The sequence below is a fragment of the Anthonomus grandis genome, chromosome 10, assembly GCF_022605725.1.
Source record: "Anthonomus grandis grandis chromosome 10, icAntGran1.3, whole genome shotgun sequence".
In the NCBI taxonomy this organism is placed as follows: domain Eukaryota; kingdom Metazoa; phylum Arthropoda; class Insecta; order Coleoptera; family Curculionidae; genus Anthonomus; species Anthonomus grandis.
Genome location: NC_065555.1, coordinates 9,274,477 through 9,284,688, shown reverse-complemented (window position 1 = coordinate 9,284,688; position 10,212 = coordinate 9,274,477). Strand labels below are relative to the sequence as shown.

General features: G+C 34.4%; 1 protein-coding gene across 6 annotated transcripts in view; it reads left to right on the top strand.

Moving 5' to 3' along the window:
* Positions 1-7,012: 7,012 nt before the first annotated feature.
* LOC126741220 (pre-mRNA 3' end processing protein WDR33-like) overlaps positions 7,013-10,212 on the top strand; it is a 28,927-nt gene continuing 25,727 nt past the window's right edge. For 3 of the 6 annotated variants that reach the window (XM_050447591.1, XM_050447587.1, XM_050447586.1), the window contains exon 1: positions 7,013-7,235. The gene's annotated coding sequence lies outside the window, so the exon portion shown is untranslated. The remainder of the gene's footprint in view (positions 7,236-10,212) is intronic. The other 3 variants (XM_050447592.1, XM_050447588.1, XM_050447589.1) reach the window with 1 other exon arrangement.

Genomic DNA, 10,212 nt, shown 5'->3' with positions numbered 1-10,212 from the left:
ATCCGATATATGTCTAACACATAGAGGAATATGATTGTAAATTTTTTTACTCATGTAAATTAATGAGTTTTTGGTAAGGGAAGACGTGGGAATAGGTAGGGGAACAGCATTTACACGACGAGTCAAATGGCCAGTGTCAGAAGGTAGTTTAATTTTGTGAATAAGAGCAGCTGTTTCTAAGATAAAGAGTGAAAAAAGAGTTAAGATTTTTTCAGGAATGAAGAGGGGTTTGCAAGAATCTCTTAACTTAGCAGAACACAGGTATCTAACTGCTTTTTTTTGAATAACAAAGACAATGTTAAGTAGCCCCTTAATGGTTAAACCCCAAAAAGGCAAGCCATACCGAATATGAGATTCAATAAGTGAAAAGTACACTGAACGTGCAACCACCCCTCCCAGCTCTTGTTTTGCCATTCTTACTGCAAAACATACAGAAGATAATTTCCCAGCTAAATGTAAAATATGATCTTCAAACCAAAGGCGACCATCAATGGGAATTCCTAGGAACTTGCAGCACTCTTTATTCTGCAAGAGGGAATTTTCGTCAAACATCAGACCCTGAACATCGCACTTAAACCCCATAATAGACGTCTTTCTTACATTAAACACGAGCCTGTTGTAAGCACACCACCCTGATCAAATCTGAAGGTCTTCAAGGATACAAGTCTTAATATAATCTGAATTTTTATGGCTCCATAGTATGGTGGTATCATCAGCAAACTGAACCACCTTGCCCTGCAGTTTCAATGAACTCAAGTCATCCACATACAGTAAAAATTAAAGTGGTCCCAACACTGAACCCTGGGGAACGCCGCATTTTAGGGATCTAGAAGCAGACAAACGCCCAGACACTGTAACCTTCTGAGTACGATTTGATAGGACTCAAGCCATCGCAACGCTACGCCCCTAAAACCATATTTATCGAGCTTAGATAACAGTATTCCATGATCCACACAGTCAAATGCTTTGGATAGATCACAAAACACTGCCGCCGATGAGTCTCCAGAATTCAAGGACACATAGACGCTCTCCAAAAAGCTAAAAACAGCATCATGAGTCCCTTTACCGGCTTGAAATCCAAACTGATTTGCAGACAAAATGCCATTATGATGTAAAAAGGACAAAATTCTGCTTTTTACAAGTTTTTTAATCTTAGAGAGGGTAGACAAAATAGAAATGGGACGGAAATTACAAGGTTGATCCAAATATTCACCCTTATGAAGAGGGATAACCACTGCCTCTTTTAAACATGAAGGAAAAATGCCAATATGTAAAGAATTGTTTATGGCAGAAACTAAAGCATTTAAGGCTGAATCAGGCAAAAAGAGTAACAACCTCGAAGATATCCCATCAGCTCCAGATGATTTATGGCTTTTTAGGCGTTTGATTTCATTTTTTACTTCGGTAAGATCGACAGGATGAAAGAAAAATGAATACTCAACCGACACTTCTTGAAGATAGTGTAAGGGATCAATGTTACTACGAATGCCCTTGAGCAAGATATTAGGTATATCACAATAATAGTCGTTTAAAATGTCAGGTCTTAACTCCGGTATAGATACTTTTCTATGGCAATGTCTAAAATCATTAATAATCGACCAACACTCTATGCGCATAATAATACGCATTATGCCATTGTTTTAAACTTTTAGAGCTGTGAAGCCAAAAAAAAGTTAAAACTTGACAGACAGTGTTTTCTTATAATATTATTCTTGCACAAGATATTTATTTTGCCATAGTATTGATCCTGTAGGTGTCATAAAAAAATCAGCGAGTTGGTCCCTAAAGGCTAGAGCTGTATTTGATGCTTGATTTTGGTTTCTGAGCCGAAGATGCTCGTTGTTATGAAGAGTTGAAATTTGCTGGTCCACTGTTGGCACTGAAAAAACTCCTTCGCGTTTCCTGATAAAGTTATGTAAAACACATACCGCCTGGATGATGTCATCTACTTGCTTGACGTTGCAATTGATTGGTGTTTCTAGAATTCTAAACTTGGATGTTAACATGCCAAAAGCACATTCAACTGATTTTCGGCCTTGCATTAAATATGCGCTTGTTATTTGTTAGATTTGACTTGGGATAGAGTTTTAAAATGTTTTATGTCAGCGGAAAAGCCTCAGCTGCGAAAAAATATCGGAAATTTGTTATTTCTCTTAGAATAACAAACTGTGGTTTAGGGTCCGGTATTCCTAATACTACCCATGACAAAGTTTTACCAAATGCACTCTCTTTCAAAGCTCTCCTATCACTATTCATCATCTATTGTTAAAAACATACTATCGGCATCACACACTGCCAATAGTGCCACAGAAAAATATCCTTTGTAATGTAAAGTAAAATGTGCCGACCCAGTATTTGAAAGGCATTTTAATCTGATGTGTTTTCCGTCTATACTTCCAATGCAGTTTGGTAGGTTCTAGAGTTCCGAATAATGCTTTGCAGTATCAGTCCAAATTTCTAGTGTAGGGCTAGGCATATACTTTTGTTGCAAAGCATTCTATATGCCAACTGACGTATCTGTAATAATCATTCTCCAAGTGGTATGCCCGTTTAAAAAGTAGCATGATAGAGTATCATTGATTAGTCTTTAGTACCTCAAGTTCTTTGTACTATTAACTAAGTAAAAATATTTTTAATATCTTTTATGCTTAATAAAACTAGTATAATAATAATTATAATAATAAATATACGTATTATAATTTTTATTCGGTTCCAGCTTCTGAGTGTAAGCTACGATGGAGAAACCTGCATGGCCGTTATGTTAGACAAAAGAAGAAATATGTGCCTTCAGGATCTAGATGTGTAAAATATAAGCAGTTTACTTAGCAGAATATATGATTTTTTTGGATTCTTTCATTACTTCTCGAAAAAGCAAAAGCAATTTACAGAGAACAGAGGATTCTGAAGAAGATGTTGACTTTTCACATTCTGAGCTTCTGGATAATTCCCAACGATCCATTCCAGTATAGGTACAATAGAACGTAAAGACAGAACTGAAGATACGAGTATGGTGAGCCTAGATAAATCAAATGGTGCTACACAGGTTGCCAATCAACCCGAAAATAACCTAGAAGAAGATCTTTAATTGCAGCAGCAAGATTTTACCAATATTGCTTCAAACGTTCTCACTGACCGAATTCAAAGGCAAAGCGAAAAAAGTTCGTAAACTGATTTAAATCAGGTACAGCAGGAACCAATTCAGTCTCAGCAAAAAAGTGTGAATCAGAATGGAAGTAGTAAGAATTTTTCATCGAAAAGATGCAAAACAAGCACTACTCTCGAAGATGTCAATCGTTCGGCTCTTAATTATTTTGAATCAAGACGTGAATCCAAAGGAACCCTGCATTTGAAGAAGGTGTAACGCAAGATCCTGAAGTTTTATTTTTATTAAGTATGGTTTCGGACATGGAAGCAATGAATCCAAAACAAAAGAGAAGATTCAAGATTGGTATAACCTCATTAGCTTCGGATATTTTACAAGGGAAAAATGTTATTGAAGTACCTTCTCCCTCGCCCCCAACTCAGTGCTCAGAACAATCTCAAAATAGTAGTGTTGCTTAGTTTACAGTACTTTAAACAGCATCCCATCAAGATACTACACTACTTTGGAACAACTCTCAGCAGGAAGAACAAGCTGAATTTTGTTTTAACGGAAATAATGGAAATTTCACAATTCTAATAAGCCAGTGTTATTTATCAGACAATTAAAGAAATGTTTGACAGCAGATTTCTTTACTTTGCTAACTTTAAATTAAATAACCGCCTATTTCTATTATTACTTGTAAGAAAATTATATTATGCTTTAAAATATTATAAAACATATTTATACTGACCTCAAAGTAATGAGCAGACGCTCTTCTGTAGATACACTTTGCCTGTAGTTCGTATCCTTTTTTTGAATAAAAAAAAGGACTTTCTCAATTCTTCAAATCTTCAATGTGCATGCGTTTTGTACACTTGACTTGCGTTTCAGGTACGCTTCACCAACACTTCACTTCAAGCATATCGCTGCTTTGGTGGGCACTCTCCCTTACAGCCTTTCACAAGAGATTTATAAATTTTGAGTCTGGACATATGCCAAATGCGCTGTACTTATTTTTTCGATAATTCAGCGATCTAGATTTTTATTGTTATTTTATTTATGTATTTTATTTATTTAACGATACATTTCCTACAGGCAGCTACCTATTTACAAGGCAATTTATACATTCACGCTAAAACGAATACAATTTAAAATTTACTAATATTTTTTAAGGATAATCTTACGCCTCATTTAGATGCGTAATGATGGTTGGGAGACTATCACAACTGATATCACAAAGTACGAAAATTTTATTGAAATTGTAGAACATTTTGTGAATGCGATTTTGAGTAAGGACATTTGATCCCTCACGAGTGAGAGAAAAGGTAGGTTGATCTCTGGTGCATAGACGGAGAACGTGGAAATATATTTATTGCATCAAACAAGGAGAAAAATTTAGCTTATTAATTGAAGTTTGTATAGAAACGTTACGGACTGAGAGTACTGAAGAAAAGTTAAAGGAACTGTAGTAAATCTTTCTAAAGATCAATTTTTTTCAAAATCTACTTTTTCATAGATTCCATCGACTGCTCGTGGCAGGCGAGCATATAATGGAACCGTAATCTAACTAACCTCTGACATACGCATAGTATAACAGCCTCGGCTTAGATATCTGACAAAAAAATTTACAATTTAGTAATATGAAACTCAATGATCTAGACGTACTTTCCACCATATAATCAAAATATGGAATAAAAGAGAACTTGTCATCATATACCACCTCAAGAAGCCTATTTAATTAAGTACCATTGATACAGTAGTTAAAAAGAATTGTATTTTTTAGTCAACTATAAGAAACAACGTTACACTTTGAACCATTAATGTTAAGGCCATTTATTATACAGCATTGCCAATTGCATTAACACAGGCCTAAAGGGCGGCCCAGTTTGTTAGAGTGGTAATACGCAGAAAAACTTGATATCTTCCGCATAGGCATGCACTTTACATCCCAGTAAAGCAAGAAGATCATTTATGAAGATAATAATTAACAATCTCAACAAACTGCTGACTCCTTTTAGGGTAGGATTTTAATAACCCGATCGGCGTATATTACATCTATCTGTCCCCTATCATTGAGAAATTTTTAGACGAAAGAGGAAATATTAGTGACATAGTGGTCTAAGAACAGATTCTCAGATCATCAATCCTCATTAAGAAAGTAATCACGAGGAAATAATTGTTAATATCCACCAAAATGGCTTTTCTGATGTGCTCTTGCTCATGGTAGATGAAAGTTCTCAAATATTCTACCATTAGCCAAGAGAATCGAGAAACCAAAATGTGATACCAGAAAAAAAGCAAAAACTTCAAAAGTAGGTTAACAATGTCCTACTAGATGTTTCAAATGGTATCAAAAAGTGCAAACCCAGATATCTACTATGATAAAGTTGATTATTTATTGGAAAATTATCGGAAAATATAAATATGTAGAGCTTAAGACACTTAAGCACGTCTTAAGTTTGTTGTCTTTAAAAATGTAAACTTTAAAAACTGTTGATCAGGTCTGACGATGCCTTTAGGGACAAAACACGTGTTACCAATTAATTATTATTCCTAATATAAGTGCAAGACTTTGACCGCAAACTTATATAGTTTTTTGTTTTGTAAAGAAGCAGTCTCTTTAAAAAAATGGACGATTACTTTCAATTTTAAATTTACAAACATAGGCATGATGTCTTCTTGATGTACGGAACAACACCGCACATAACCTGCATACTGCAGCTACATTTTATTGGCATTCTCCATATGTAAGTATTATGTCTACTAGTTTATTTTTTTCGTAAACATGTGCCATTTTTCTGCACAATATAATCAGACAAATAAAACCCGCACTATTAAAACACTGATACAACTAATCGAACCAATGATTTTTACTGAAAACCATACAATAACACGCATTTCGATAAATAGTAAAAGCGGTAAACAAAAATGGTAAAAATTAACATTCTAATTTTTTAAAATTGTTCATGTTTTACTATCACTTATATTATGCAATTTTTTATATAATTGATTTTTTGTATTTGGTATTTTGGTATTTTGGTATTCTTTTGATGAGTCCTATCAGCAGTTGCAATAAATAACTTAACTTTGAAAACATCTGGTATAATATAGACGCTTACTTTAGTTACTTATGGAACTTAGTAAGTAAGGTAGGTCACAAAACCATCATTAAATTATTTACAGCAAGTAAAAAAAAATCTATAAGATACGTCAGTCACACAAAAAATTTAAATTTTGGTTTTATCTTTTACTAATGGTAACCGACTCATTTTGTGAGCAATTCTTCGCCACAACCCTTCCAGTGAATTATAGGGCACTTTTCAGAATTCACCATTAATTCACCGGTTGAATTAAGCGGTTAATCAAAAAAACAATTCGGTAGATCTCAGGTTGCCACTGTTTTGATGTTTAAGAAACTTAAAACCAAACAAAACGGCCCGGTTTCATTGTAAGTGTCTTAGTTTTTGTTGCAACAGTTTGCGGCTTTTGTCGTCGGTACCTGTAAACAAACAAAATTAAAAAAAAAATTGTATTAATGTTTTTTGTTATCCTCCTACTATTCTCACTCGACTATCAAAATAAACTTAAAATATCCACAAAAATCAACATGGATATTGAGCAACAACAAATTTACACTAAAACTAAAACTAACGCAAAAAATACAAAACTAGGTTAGGAATCCTAGTAAGAATCTATTTGACCGACATTCCATCTTAAAATCCCGGTTAATCCGATACGTCGTCGGTCGCAACTAGCTGATTTCACCGGTTAATTTTGAAACGTAATGTTTTTTGTACCGGGTTAATTCTGAAACGCCTCGGTTACTGCCGGTGCAACCCGGTGTATTCACCGGTGAATTCTGAAAAGCGCCCTTAATGCTCAGCGCTAGCAACACGCCAAAATGACAGCTGTCTTAAAATGTCATAATTGGCAAATATCTTTGAGGTTCCTATTTAGGGTTTTCTTTGAAGTTTTAGGATTTTGATTTTCCATTCAAGTGTTTGGACTATCATTTTTTGGAGTTTTGTTGTGTTTGTGTTATTGGTTGGTGATTTGGCTCACACATTAGTACTGCTTTAATTGAAAATTTAGGAAGTATTATCTTGGACGTAAGATCCCGTAAAGATTGTTTAATCCTACCCTAAAACTGAAGGTTTGGCATTTACCTTTTATCTACAATTTAAATGTATGTGTGGAGTATTAGAGATTTTCCAATATTTTATACTTGGCACTGTACTTGGAGACTAAATCAAAACTTAATACTAGCCTGTAATAAAAAAGCTTTCAGGTTTTTAACTATGTAAAAATTACTAATCTTTGAATTGATAGGACACTTCTTTAAACTCATAATTGCAGCAATGATACTAAACATTGCCTTAAATTGTTTTACAGTAAGGGTCTAATTAAAAATGCCTGTAATTTTAGAAATAATAGAACTAGAAATAATATTCCCATTGCAGGAAGAGCAAATTTCCATGTGAACATTTTTTTTTCCAAAAAAAAAAACAAAAATATATCTCGACATTTCATTGCACCCAAAATTGATCCTTTACACACTTGCCAGGGCTTATAAAGTTCACTTTTTATGCACTAGTGGACAAAATAATTATTTATGTAACAAGCATGTAAAAAGATACTGTTTTTTATAAATAGGGGAATTTGTGATATTAGCCATAGGAGAATAAGACATTTCCCATAAATAAAAAAAGGGGATTTTAGACACATGTAACATATAAAATTTTTCTACTACTGAAGAAAACAAAAAAAAATGAAAAATATAAAATTACTTTACACACTAGTATTTAAAAAAACTTACACACTTCCCAAGGTTTATAAAGTTTCACTTTTAAGGCACTAGTGCATAGTGATCGACCTACACTATCGGACAAAAGTAGAGAAACTTTTTAAATTTGCGTTTTATTTGAATACTTCAAAACTAATGCAGTTCTACACATAATAGAATAGAAGAATAATATATAGAATTCCAGGAATCTTGTAAAACTTTTATAAGATCATTTTTATTACTGATCTGATGTTGCCTTACACGCCGGTCTAGTTCCTCCCAGAGGTTTTCAATCGGGTTAAGATCGGGACTTTGCGCAGGAAAGTCCATAACCCTAATATTTTCCGATAAAAACCAATCTTTGACAACCTTTGATTTATGTTTGGGGTCGTTATCTTGTAGGAATATCCAAGTCAAAGGTAAATTATCCTCAGCAAAGGGTAGCATTACATTTTGTAGGATGTCTAAATACACAAATCGATCCATGATACCCTCAATGATGTGTAATGGTCCTGTACCGAACCCAGAGAAGCAACCCCATACCATGCAGGAGCCACCACCATGCTTTACCGTAGGCTGTGTATATCTTGGATCGAATCTTTTGCCTTGTGGTCGATGTACCCATGAGATTCCATCGGACCCAAACAAATTGAACTTACTTTCATCAGTAAAAAGAACTTTTTTCCAGTCGTTGGTTGTCCAATGCAAATATTTTTGTGCAAAGTTGAGTCGGGCCTTCTGATTCTTCTTGCTAATAAACGGCTTTTTAGCGGCTCTTCTACTAAATAATCCTCCTTCCCTCAGTCGTCTTTGTATGGTCTTAGAACTAACATTAACACCAGGTAATTCACTTAAAATTTTATTTGCTGATTTGTGAGGATCAGACTGGGCAATTCATTTTATCATCATTTCCATGTGTTTGGTTGTTTTTCTTGGGCGGCCACTTTTTTTAATGCTTTTTGTTGAATTTCGTGTTTTAAAATTAGAAATTGTCTTGCTGACAACAGACTTATGCAAATTAAGCGTTTTACTAATGTCCACTTGTCGTATACCACTCTTGTGTGCATCAACTATTTTTCTACGAAGGTCTTCAGACAAATATCTTCCGCGAGGCATGTTGATTAAAAAAACTATGCAAAACTATCAACAGAACTCACGTAAAGCGAACTAAATACTAAATTTGGACGATTGATATTTAGGTTTCTCTACTTATGTCCATCCGAAAATATTTGAATTCTTTTATTGTAAATAAACAACTGATAAGAGGCATGTAAAATGCGGTAAAAAAACGCAGTTGTTGAGAACTACAATATTTGTAGTAAATATTTAATTTAAATACATGGTTTCTGTAAGTCAAAGAATTTTTAGAAGTTTCTCTACTTTTGTCCGATAGTGTATACCGATATATCGGCTTAGAGCCGATTATCGGTATCGGCCTATAGATATAAACATATCGGCTATATCGGCCGATGTGTAAAAAAACAACCATAGCAGTTTAAAACATTTTATTTTTTTATTTTTAAATTTAAAGTATAATTCAAACAACTTAATCTTAAGAAATTATGGTACATATAATATGAAATAGAGGCATTTAATATGAATAATGTAGTTTAGGGAGTTTAGGCAAATTATCATGTAAAAATATTAGTGTCTCGGTTGTTTCTGGATTCAGCCGATTCCTTTTCGCCGAATTTACGGTTCTAGCTTCTGAAAACATTTGCTCACTTGCAACACTGCCAACTGGTGCAGATAAATATATAATAGCTTGATTATATAATAATGGTAGAGCTTCTCGTTTTTCTTGCCACCAAGAAATAGGATTCGCTTTTCTTTCAAGAAGAGGATGTTTTTTATATTCTGCAATTTCAGCATTCACTTCTTCACAAATGTATGCTCTAGAAGATGATTTTGTGTCACAAGTCGACAGAGTGTTGTTGGAATGGTTTTTGTTGTTGTGGAGCTCATCCCTTCTCTGGCAAATTCTTCGTACACTTCCCAAAACAGATTTTGTCCAGATCTAGACTCAGAGTTCGAGCATACTTACCTAAAAACCCGGTAAAGGGACTCATGATGCTCTTTTTAGCTTTTTGGAGAGTGTCTATTTGTCCTTGAATTCTGAAGAGTCATCGGCGGCAGTGTTTTGTGATCTATCCAAAGCATTTGACTGTGTGGATCATGGAATACTGTTATCTAAGCTTGATAAATATGGTTTTAGGGGCGTCGCGTTGCGATGGCTTGAGTCCTATCTATCAAATCGTACTCAGAAGGTTACAGTGTCTGGGTGTTTGTCTGCTTCTAGATCTCTAAAATGCGGCATTCCCCAGGGTTCAGTGTTGGGACCACTGTT